The following is a 13258-nucleotide window of genomic DNA, read 5'->3' on the forward strand; positions in this document are numbered from 1 at the left end:
TACAGTTGTTATGGATAATATCCTTGAATTTTGACGATGCTGTAGTATACGTTGTGGGAAAAAAAATCTATTTAGCTGTATCGTTGGAGTGGGAGTACCAGCTGTTGCACGGCATATATCTAGAGCTTTCTGTAACACACAATTGTGATATCCGCGTTGGCGGAATTTATCCCACATTATGCCAAGTTGATCTTGAGCTTTGCTGAAATCAGAATTGTTCCTAAGCACTCGTACAAATTGTGAGTAGGGCAGTGAATTTGTTAATGATTTAGTATGAAAACTACTTGACTGTAGTAACGTGTTGCGGTCTGTAGGTTTTGAATACAGGGTGTACGCCAGGCTCGAGCCTTCACGTATTACTCTGACATCCAAAAAGTTCACTGAAGATGGATCGATCACAGCTGTGAGTTCTATATTGGAGGTACATGAATTAATGTGTCCAATCATTTGTTCCACTTCAAATACGTTTCCCTTGATTAGCATGAAAATGTCATCGATGTAGCGGACATACATCAGGATATGGTCTCTATAAGGTTCCAGGATATAATTGGACTCAAAGTTGAACATATAGCTGTTTGCATACATGGGTGCCATCGCCGCACCCATGGATGTCCCTGCAATCTGTCTATACCAATCAGATTCAAATCTGAAATAGTTTTGAGAGAGCACTATTTCCAATATTTCCAACGTAAATTCTATTGGAGGGCCAGAATAGTAAGTGGAGGTGGTGGCTAGAATTGATCTCATAGCCTGTATCCCATCCTGGTGAGGTATTACCGTATATAGGCTTTTTACATCACAAGTCACTAGGACTATTGGTTCAGGAGGTAACACAGTCTCAGATAGTTGCTTAATAAAAATAGGAGTATCTTTAATACACGTAGGGAGATGCTCAATGGTTTCCTTGAATAAATAATCCAACCATTTTGCTAACGGTTCCAATATGCCCCCTATTGCTGATACAATAGGGCGACCAGGAGGTTTGTCCTTGTTTTTGTGAACCTTCGTCAATGTGTATATGTGTTGATTGTAGATATGAGAATAATTCCATGGAGATGTAATTAGAATGTAGTCCTCACAGCAAACAGGTTTCAATCTGGCGAATTACTTGATCTGTAGGGTCATTTGGCAACTTGTTATAAGTCAATTGATCCGAAAGTTGTATCAAAATTTCAGAGCGGTAGTCAGAGTAATTTTGGATCACAATGCCACCACCCTTGTCAGCTGGTCTGATGACAATATCCTTGTCACAAGATAGTGACTTAATCATTGCTCGATCTTTACGTGTTCAGTTAGAATGATATGGATGGTTTTCTTTCAAATGATCAGATGATTCTTTATGTACTGAACGTAAGAACGTCTTAATAGAGGCCTGATTGGGCATGGGGTCGAATGTACTTTTTTTCTTAAATTGTTGAGTCGAATTAGAGCTATTAGTGGTTTTGGATTTAAAAAAGTCTTTAAGTCTCAGCGAACGGCCGAACTTATAGAGTTCTACCTCCCACTTGGACTTGGTCTTGAGGTAGGAACAAAGGACAATCCTTTGCTTAACAGGCTCACTTCATCCACTGATAGAGTTCTGGATGACAGATTAAAGATATCTCCGCTGACGGGGAGGTCTGCCTCTTCCCCCAAAAGATCCGCCCCTTCTGGCCACGTCTTGTGATGTATCTGCGCCTGGCACTCAATGTCTGCTCTGGTAACGTGTCCTTATCCCTGATTCGTCTGATGATGCCGTCTCTAAAAAAGGTTGTAATGTACCTGACACACCTCCCGGTTGTCGTGTAGAGCCTAGCCAATCGTGTACTGTCTGGGTTTTCTAATAGAAGGGGGGGTAGAAAAAGCAACAGATCACAAACATATATATATGTTTGTGGGCTGTTGCTTTTTCTACCCCCCCCCCTTCTTCTAGACATAAGGTTTTGTAAGAAAGAACTTCATCTCTGTCCAATGTTTAAGCTAGCCGCATTCCAGAGTTTGATAATTAATAGAGGCACAGAGAAAAAAATGTCTTTCTTTTTTTATTCTGTTACAAAATGGAGTCACCTCTGTTTTAATGGTGACTTACAGTAAACATTTTTTAATTTCTATCTTAACACAAAATGTCTGCCAATGGAAATATCCTGACATAGCCCCCTAGTGATTAACATAGCAATGATTCATTTAGTAGATGAATATTTACAACATTATTAACAAGACATATTGTGTACTCCTATCACATTGTCTGACATTGAGTTTTTGCATAAATAACAAACATTTTTGACTATTTTTGTACCTGTAATAGCTTTGAACTTTACACTCAGTACAATCAACCATAATACTATTATTATCATTGCAACCCAATAACAATTTTAACATAAATGAACCAGTAAACATGAGTGATGAGTTCAGAATCTAGCTCAGAGTACTTGAATTTGTCCACAGATATGTTACCTTTTCTGATTGACATTGGAACGGGGGTGTTAGTTAATGAAGATCAGGAAAAGGCAGGAATTTTAAATAACTATTTCTCCTCTGTATATATTAAGGAAGAACCCATGGCAATAGATGTGCAAATGATTGCTACAAAAAACTTGCAGAATAATTGTAATTGGTTAACTCTAGACAAGGTGCTGCAGCAACTAAAGAAAGTTAATATAAACAAAGCTCCAGGGCCTGACGGTATCCATCCATGTGTACTTAAGGAACTAAGTGTAGAAATAAGTGAACCTCTGTTTTTAATCTTTCAAAATTATTTTCTTTCAGGAAGTGTTCCGGAGGATTGGAGGAAGGCAGATGTGGTTCCTATATTCAAAAAGGGTTCAAAATTCTTGCCTGGAAATTACAGGTCATGTCAAACTACCGTATATACTCGAGTATAAGCCGAGTTTTTCAGCACATTTTTTGTGCTGAAAAACCGGAACTCGGCTTATACTCGAGTCAATAGTCTGTATTATGGCAATTTGCATTGCCATAATACAGACTGAGGGAGAGGGGGCTGGCAGAGATCTTACTTACCCGTCCTGCAGCTCCTGTCAGCTCCCTTCTCCTCTGCGCCGTCCGTTCAGCACCTCGGTCAGCTCCCACTGTAAGTCTTGCGAGAGCCGCGGCTCTCGCGAGACTTACAGTGTGAGCTGACAGAAGAGCTGACCGGACGGCGCGGAGGAGGAGAGAGCTGACAGGAGCTGCAGGACGGGTAAGTAAGATCTCTGCCAGCCCCCTCTCCCCCCCACTGAACTACCAATGCTGGACCACCAGGGAAGGAGCCCCCCTCCCTGCCATGTATCAAGCAGGGAGGGGGGACGAAAATAAAAATAATAATTAAATAAAAAATAATAAGAAAAAAATATATTAAAATAATAAAAAATAATAATAAATAAAATAATAAAATTGCCAACCCCCCACCACTGCAACACACACACACACACACACACTGCACACACACACACACTGCACTCATACACATACACACACACTGCACACATACACACACACTGCACTCATATACACACACACTGCACTCATATACACACACACTGCACTCATATACACACACACTGCACTCATATACACACACACACACTTCACTCATATACACACACACACACACTGCACTCATATACACACACACACACTGCACTCATATACACACACACACACTGCACTCATATACACACACACACTGCACTCATATACACACACACACACAATGCACTCATATACACACACACACACAATGCACTCATATATACACACACACACTGCACTCATACACACGCTGCACTCATACACACACGCTGCACTCATACACACACGCTGCATTCATTATACACACACTGCATTCATTATACACACACTGTAAATAAATATTCAATTAATATATTTTTTTTAGGATCTAATTTTATTTAGAAATTTACCAGTAGCTGCTGCATTTCCCACCCTAGTCTTATACTCGAGTCAATAAGTTTTCCCAGTTTTTTGGGGTAAAATTAGGGGCCTCGGCTTATATTCGGGTCGGCTTATACTCGAGTATATACGGTAACTTGATTTCGTTCTACGAAGAAGTAAGCAGAAGTATAGATCAGGGTGTTGCAGTGGATGTGATCTATTTGGATTTTGCCAAGGCATTTGATACAGTTCCACACAATAGATTAGTGTTCAAACTCAAAGAAAATGGTCTAGATGAAAATGCTTGTTCTTGGATAGAACATTGGCTTAAAAACAGAGTACAAAGAGTTGTCGTTAATGGTAAATTTTCAAGCTGGACAGAGGTGGCAAGTGGTGTCCCTCAGGGGTCTGTTCTGGGACTCCTTCAATTTAACATGTTTATAAATGATCTTGAAGACAGCATTGAAAGTCATGTATCAGTGTTTGCAGATGACACAAAACTTTGTAAAATAATACAATGTGAGCAAGATATTACTTTGCTGCAGAGGGATTTAGATAGACTAGAGGACTGGGCATTCAAATGGCAGATGAAATTTAATGTTGAAAAATGCAAAGTTATGCACTTCGGCGTAAAGAATACACAAGCAACGTATACCCTTAATGGAAGCGAATTAGGGATTAAAACACACGAAAAGGACTTGGGAATTGTTATAGACAACAAACTATGCAACAATGCTCAATGTCAATCAGCAGTGGCCAAGGCCAGTAAGGTATTGTCATGCATGAAAAAGGGCATTCATTCTCGGGACGAGAATATCATTTTGCCTCTTTATAAATCACTGGTAAGACCACATATTGAATATGCTGTGCAATTTTGGGCACCTGTTCTAAAGAAGGATATTATGGCACTAGAAAAAGTGCAGAGGCGGGCTACAAAATTAATAAAAGGAATGGGACATAAAAGCTATGAAGAAAGGTTAACAAATTTAAACCTATTTAGTTTAGCAAAACGTCGCCTGAGAGGGGGTATGATAACATTATTCAAATATATTCGGGGCCAATAGAAACCATTGTGTGGGAATCTATTCACAAACCAGACTTTACATAGGACACGAGGCCATGCGTTTAGACTGGAAGAAAGAAGATTTTGTCTAAGGCAAAGGAAAGGTTTTTTTACTGTAAGAACAATCAGGATGTGGAATTCTCTGCCTGAAGAAGTGGCTTTATCAGAGTCCATACAGATGTTCAAACAGCTACTAGATGCATACTTACAAAAACAGAATATGCAAGGATATAATCTTTCAATGTAGGGTAATAACTGCTTGATCCAAGGATAAATCTGACTGCCATTCTGGGGTCAAGAAGGAATTTGTTGCAAAATTGTGCTCCAAACTGGGTTTTTTTACTTCTTTTGGATCAACAGCAAAAAAAACAAATGTGAGGAAGGCTGAACTTGATGGACGCAGGTCTCTTTTCAGCTATGTAACGATGTAACTATGTAATAAGGTATTATCACCGGTTTTGGACATATTCACTTGACATGTTTAAGAGCCATGTTTAATGTACTCGATCCCACACAATTCATTGGTAGAATCATACTGGAAAGGTTTTCCATCACACTGGAAATGATTGTCTTTGAATTTCTCGCAGTTATTCAAAATGGATATTGAATACCAGTTTGGTACCCACAGTTGGAAAGCCAAAACATTAGGGGTTTAAACTTTTACGTGGGTATTCCCTTCCATGTACCAACATTGTAAATTGTTTTCATTTGTAAAATGTTTTTGGGTGTTACAAACGGTATGGCCAATAAAAAGCAAATCTCCATGCGTTCCTTGGTCAATTAAGAGAGGTAGGGCACTCCCCATCTCAAAGGCCAGATTTAATTGCATAGGTTCAATTGTATCTCCATCCACATTGGCAAGCATCGCAAGAACAATATCCTTGGATAAAAAAATACAGACGTATGAGTCCCCCTGCCCATTCAATCATTCTGGTTTGCACTTCGTCAAGGAAAGCAAGTGTGTGGAACACTATTTGGTCATGCAGAAATAGAAGTTCCCACTTAAATAAGTCGTGACTTTGGTGCAACTCAGTGGACTTAGCACTTAATTTCGATTGGAAGCTTGTTGTAACAACTGTGTCTTCCACAATAGTTAACACGTCCTGGAGAAGTGTTATTTGCTGTTTTATCACCTTATGAATATCATTAATGTGCTTTTTTAGCGCAAAGATTTCTATATCCAGCTTTTAGACTGAAATAGAGTTAGCTGCAGTCATTCCAGTTGCGACAACTGCAGCAACAGCGGTACAAACCAACGATTACAGCGGTGAGGAACCTTTTGGGTCGGTTGGTCATCAGAATAATACAGGATACAAAAGGTTTTCAGGCTTGCTCCAAGATGTTTCGCACACGGTCCTGTGCTCTTAGCAGGTGCATCTGGTACCAGTCTTGTAACTCATAAAGCTGCATTGATGAAATGTTGTACGCCTTTTCGATGGAAATCTTGGGGTCCAGGCTGACAAACACACATTGGGTCAGAATCCTCTTTTCTGTCAATATGAACCCTGGTGTCTCCTGAATCAGGATGACGGAGGATGGTCCCATCTCTGTTATCGGATCGGTCTGTAGCTATTGGCACAGGAGCAGTATGATCCAGAATCAGGAGCTCGTCTCAGACTTATCTAGTAATGATTCAAGGATTGTTAAGCATACAAACTTATAACAGTGTGACATCACTTGGCCTAGGACTACACATTATTTACGATTCATCAACGTTATGCATTCTGTCTATTTATATTTTTATAAATTCATCCCTGACTACATTTCTTACTGACTCCTCATTTCTTTGCCTATAGAAACTAAACAAGCTAGTAACCTGTTTAAAAATGTAGTTACTGGATGGTAAGGAAATGGTTAATGATATGAACATACATGAGATCATGGCACATCACAACATTTCACATCATACGATACCATGTGAATCAAGCACTCATCCAGGATAGTCGTTCACTCTTCTGCATCCGTACCCACACCTATAATCCTTAATTGAGATTTAGGATGACAAGCACGCACCTGGTTAATGTGAACCCACTTTTCAATAAAATCACCATCCTTAGGAAATGTTATCTTGTAAGCTACTGGGGATTTTTTTTTTTATCAATTATGACATATGGCCCTTTCCAAGAAGGTAAAAATAAATTTTTCTTGACTTGATTTCGCACAAAGTTATACAGATAGACTTGATCTGTTATCATATTCCTCTTTCGTGGTTTTTAAATCATAATACATTCTAAATTTTATAGAACCAAACGCAGGTGATGATGGAAGTCCAGCGGTGTTCGGCAGTTTCTGTGTCCGATTTTTGTTCCATGAGATTCATACTCAAACACCACTGCATGCATTCATGCGAACAAGATGGCCGCAACCTAGTGGTTGTCCATAGGAATTGCGGCCACCCAGACGAACAATTAAAACACTGCGATGAGAACCGTTCCAAGGTGTTAACAGGTGTTAACAAGCCCCCGGTAGTCCCTGGTTCGTGCGGTTGTTCGGTAGTCGAACGGGACGATGTTAGAATAGAAGGGGAATGCAATCTACTGAACAGACAAGCGAATGGAACAGAAAACGTTTTAATCCAGGGACAGGAAATCTTTCACAAATAGGTCTTAACACTTGTCACTGCTTTTTCTAGATTATTTGGGGCAAAAGCAAATGCATACTGTAAGTGCTTGCAAAAATGTCAATGTATTGATGTGTAGTGGTAGCATTGATCAAGTTATGATTAGGGTTGTTGCTCCGTGGGTCTGGGCTGTGTGTTTGTGATACATTTATAGTATTGTGTTGTTGTCTTCTAAATAAATACCTTTTAATGTAGACGAACCTTGTGTAATATTTATATTAATTTGGTGATACACCACAATGATCAGATGTATGATATAGTAAATGCTGTGGTAAAACCATCTTTCTTCCTGTTCGTCAATTCAAAAGGTGACAATTTGGTAGCAGTGCTAGGTGTAGCTCTAATCACTATTAAAACTAAGGGCAGTTTAATGTCCCAGTCTTTCCCAGAAACCTTAAAGGGACACTCCAGGCACCCAGACCACTTCTGCCCATTGGAGTGGTCTGGATGCCAACTCCCATCACCCTTAACCCTGCAGCTGTAAATATTGCTGTTTTTAAAAACTGCAATAATTACATTGCAGGGTTAACTCCACCTCTAGTGGCTGTCTAGTAGACAGCCACTAGAGGTCACTTCCTGTCTACTATCCTTACCTTTTTGTGTCACTTTACCCCACTCCCTCTAACATGTAAGTTCATTGAGCAGGGTCCTTAATCCCTCTGTTCCTGTGTGTCCAACTTGTCTGGTTACAACTACATGTCTCTTCGTCCATCCATTGTAAAGCACTGCAGAATTTAATGGCGCTACATAAATAATATAATAATAATATTATTGTGACCAAAAAAACACTTAAGAATCCTACAAATCTAATAAATAAAAAAATACCAGTATGTAATCACTTCAGATACTTTACTCTTATTTGTTCCAATCCCTAGGTTCTTATATTTTCCTTCTATTCAAATTGCCAGTCCTATTAGGGTGATTCCATTTTTTTATTTCTTTTCTCTTAGTTATAATTTTTATGTGGAACGTTAATATATTTAAATTGCTTAATTTTAAGTGACCATTAAAGTGTGATATACCTTGAGTATGTGTTATACTCTATTTTAAGACTGAAAAAACATGTGCTTTTTTATATTAAATATCCTTAATATTGTAATAAAAATACTTTAAGTTAAGTGACCTCTATTGTGCTTTATCTTAAAGTATGTGTTATGCTCTGTGTTATGTAACCTCCACCCCATTGCGTTACAACTCAATTGTATCTATATAGTGAATTATCTTTTTATATTTCCTAACATTTATGTTAATTGGAATATACTTTTGTGTTACATAAACCCTAATATTCCTAATAGCTTAAATATTACTAAACTCTTATCAACAACAAAAAAAGGGAGAGAAATCCACTGAATATCAATTAAGGTAGGTTAGAGATTCTATTTTCTCATCCAAATACTTAGATGTTCAGGAGAGTCAAAGGAAAAGGTCTTATCTTCGTATGTAAGAGTAAGCTTAGTTGGTATTCCCCATTTATAACGGATATTTTTTTCCCTCAATGTTCCAGTAAATATTGCATATAATCTTTTTGATCTTATGTAGAAGGATAAATCCGGCATTATCTTAACCTCTAGCATGTAAGCTCATTGAGCAGGGCCCTCAACCCCTCTGTTCCTGTGTGTCCAACTTGTCTGGTTACAACTACATGTCTGTTCGTCCACCCATTGTAAAGCGCTGTGGAATTTGATGGCGCTCTATAAATAATATAATAATAATAATAATAATAATAATAATAATAATAATAATAATATGACTTTTGTGAAATTTTCTCTCGTTTAGCTGCCTCTGAGTATATTTCCTTCATTCTCAATGTGAAAAGTACATCTCTTGGAGGGTCTTTAGTTAAAACAGGGGGACTCCCTGTTCTATGACATCTTTCCCAGATATATGGCTGGTCTGCTTGTGAAACTCCAAGTTTAATAAAGATTTCAGAGAGGGCATTTTCCAAATTTTCATTAGTTATGGATTCGGGTATTCCACGTATTCATGTTTTATTTTCTCAAACTGTGTATCTAATGCTGTTATTAGTTGCTCTTGTAATATAGGTTGGTATAAATGGCAGCATTTCCATTTCCTAGGTCCTCTGTGAATTGCGTTGTTTTATCTTCCATTTGCTGAAGATTTTTCCAGTTCTGTACTTTCAGAACGAGGGGAGAAAAAGGACAATCTCTTTTCAATTTTAGTCTCCTTTTGTTTTTGTTGGTATCTTATTTTCTATTGATCTTTTACCCGCCATGTTGCTCTTTCCCTCTTTTTCCTTTCCCTATCGCAAGGTTTCATGTAAGTTATTGAGAGTTTTTTAGGTTAATTTAGGGGATCTACCCCTTTGTCCTTTATTACAGGATATTCCACTTTCTCTTCTTCAATTTTCTTGTTCCACCTGTGTTTGTCAGTCTTGAGTTGCATAGTAAATTAGTAAAGATTTGAGAAGTTGAAGAAGAATAAATAAAAAAGAATGGAACAATACAGCTGGGGATGGAAAGTGCACTTATATCTCCCTAAACAAATCTGCATAAATCCCCCATTGTGATTTTCATCCAGTATTTTTCTTCTCTTTCCTTATAATTGTGTAAGGCAAAGAGTATAATCTCAAATAAATACAAAAGAGAAAAATATTTTACTTATCTAATGGCTTATATATTCTTTCAACATTCTCTTCAGTGTTTCTCAAAGGATCATCTAAATAGGGCTAGCCAGCTTTAACCCCTTAAGGACACATGACATGTCTGACACGTCATGATTCCCTTTTATTCCAGAAGTTTGGTCCTTAAGGGGTTAAAGGGAAACTCCAGTGCCAGAAAAACGATCAGTTTTTCTGGCACTGGAGGGTCCCTCTCCCTCCCCCCCCACCAATCCCCGGTTACTGAAGGGGTGAAAACCCCTTCAGTGACTTACCTGAGGCAGCGGCGATGTCCTTCGCCGCTGTCTCCTCCTCCGCGACGCTCCTCCTTGTGATTGCGTCAGCCGGTGGGCGAGACTGATCTCGCCCACCGGCCGTGGAGACCTAATGCGCATGCTCGGAAATGCCACGCATGCGCATTACGTCTCCCCATAGGAAAGCATTGAAAAATCATTTCAATGCTTTCCTATGGGGTTTTGAGCGACGCTGGAGGTCCTCACACAGCATGAGGATGTCCAGCGACGCTCTAGCTTAGGTTTCCTATGCTAGACACTAGGAAGTGACCTCTATGAAAACCTTTATGACCTTTATGAAAAACTGCAATAATTACACTTGCAGGGTTAAGGGTGGTGGGAGTTGGCACCCAGACCACTCCAATGAGCAGAAGTGGTCTGGGTGCCTGGAGTGTCCCTTTAACTTCTCTTTCCCAGCTGGTTCATAGCCCATTTCACTCTTATCTACTAATTCAGTTTCCCCCTCAAAGATGTTTCTTACCACCAACTTATCTTTTCTTTTTCCCTTTCCAAATATGCATCAGAATTTAATAGCTCCCACATTCCAATAACTTCATACTTATATTCCCTGCAGTTCAGTATTGTATGTCTTGCAATTACCTGAATACCGTTTGAGGAGTTTGAGATTTGGTTTAGGTGATCTGCCCCTTTTTTCTATATTTTCTATATTTACTTCCTCTTGGTCAATTCTCATCCGTTTCTCTTTTCCGTATTTATATATCAGGCTTTTCTTTTTTTTTTACTAAGGAAATAAAGCTTTTAAAAGAAAAGGGAACAGCCAAAAAGAAAGATATTCAGCGTATCTGTATTAAAAGCAGAATTGCATAAGTCTCTGTTTAATTCTCAGCCAGTGTGTAAATTTATTTCCCTTATGATATGAAAAAAAGAATATGCCTGATGTTCATGAAAAAGAATACAGAAAATTATTTGTTTTACCTATCTGGGAACTTGTACAGCATTTCAGCGGTCCCTGCAGTGGTACTCAAGGATTTGTTTCCTTTTAGGCAAACCTGCCAAACTTTTACTGCTCTTCCGGCTGGTTCTTCACCAGTTCCCCTGTTTCATCGAGTTAAATATCTCCAGAGGGATACCTCTTCCAACAGCCTTTCTCTTCACTTCATCCCCTTCAAGTTATTGACGACCTTGTATTGTTTTCAGCGTTACAACAGCTCTCATGAGATCACACCATCCAATTTTCTTTGTACCCTCCTCAGCGTTCACCATGCGGTCTCCAGCATCCCCAACTCAGTCAAACGCATTCCTGCCTCGGCTCCTCTTCTCCACGTGCTTGACGTTGTGCGTCACGTCATCGCTCCTCCCCCTATGCCTCTGAGCTTTATTTTAACCCTTTACATGCAGGGGGGCCCAAAGGTTTCTTCTCTCACTATTTATATATGATTAAGCATAATTATAGTTAGTTTATATGTGGATATATGTATGTTGGAAGGCCATTTGGCCTGAATTTGTGGGAGGAGTAATGATCCTATTTAAACCCTACCCCCCTACTTACCTTTGTCTTGCAAGCTGTTTGTCTCCTTGGTTACCTGTACTTCTGGTCGAGGTTGCCGCCAAATTCTGCCTCGAGTATCCAGTCCCTCATTTCAGCTCCTGTCACCGACCTCCGAGCTCCTTCACTGGCTTCTAAACCAGTGAAGGCTTCCAAACCGCCTACACGCCTTTATGTAAGCACAAACGTGGGAAATGGCGTTCGGCTATTTCCCACGTTCGGGCCTAAAAATGGGGGGATAGGCTCCCTATTATTATTTTACCATTTTGTTCCTTACGCCGTTCGGTCACTTCTGCGTTCGCACGTCTAATAGCCAAACGCAGAACTTCATACTCACCTTTCTTTCATTCGTTTAGATATTACATACCGATCGCTCATACTTACCCTACGTTTGGCTGTTTCACACGTTCATACAGCCGAACACGCTTACGTTCGGCTTTTATACAGCCGTTTTCATTTACTCATACAGTCTGAAGTTGTTTTATAGGTTAAATTCCTCTCTTGTTCGCCTAGACGAACACAGGAGGGATAAACAGGTATTCCTATATGTTTTGTATATACCCCAGTGTGAAACTATACATGTCTATTTCCTTGTTATATTTGAAGTTTATACTCTGTTTTTTCCCCCTATATTTATCAGTCCTGTGGCACCATTTCCCGTCCCACCGTTACATTTAATTATGAACTTATTCCCAGCACCCTTCGGTTTCCACTCTTAAAGAAACAGTTTGCCATTTAAACCCTTTTTATTTTCTGGGTCACTCAGCAGTCCCTCTCCCCCCTTAACCCCCCTCCTCCCCCCCTGGTTTCCCTGGCTAATTTCAGACCAGTAATACATATGACTAAACTGTTCCTTAAATATACTATTTCCTGGTCATCATTCTTAGAATACATTTGTTTTAGGTTCATCTACTTCAAGGAAATCTTCAAGAAGTGATTTACAGGTTCCAGTTTCATGGTATCAGGTAAAAAGGTTTCACCAATTTCACGTTTCTCCTGAGGCCTCATTCAGCCTCCACGGCCTTGCGTAAACCTCACCACCACCTCCTAAAGTGGGATCCAAATGTTTATACACACCAGGTTTAAAAAACGCCACCTATACAACAACTCTCATTAACCTGCTCAACTGAGCTACTATTGTATTAACATATCATTTCCTGTTTATCGTTTCTACTTAATATTACTTAGACTTATGCCATTTTATGCAGTTCCTCTACGTTAACAACAACCAACTGGCTACCCGGCCTCCGGCATTCAGTATCAGGTATTTTATCTTTCTCATGTTGATTAC

This window comes from Pelobates fuscus, chromosome 5 (assembly GCF_036172605.1).
Source record: "Pelobates fuscus isolate aPelFus1 chromosome 5, aPelFus1.pri, whole genome shotgun sequence".
Classification (NCBI taxonomy): domain Eukaryota; kingdom Metazoa; phylum Chordata; class Amphibia; order Anura; family Pelobatidae; genus Pelobates; species Pelobates fuscus.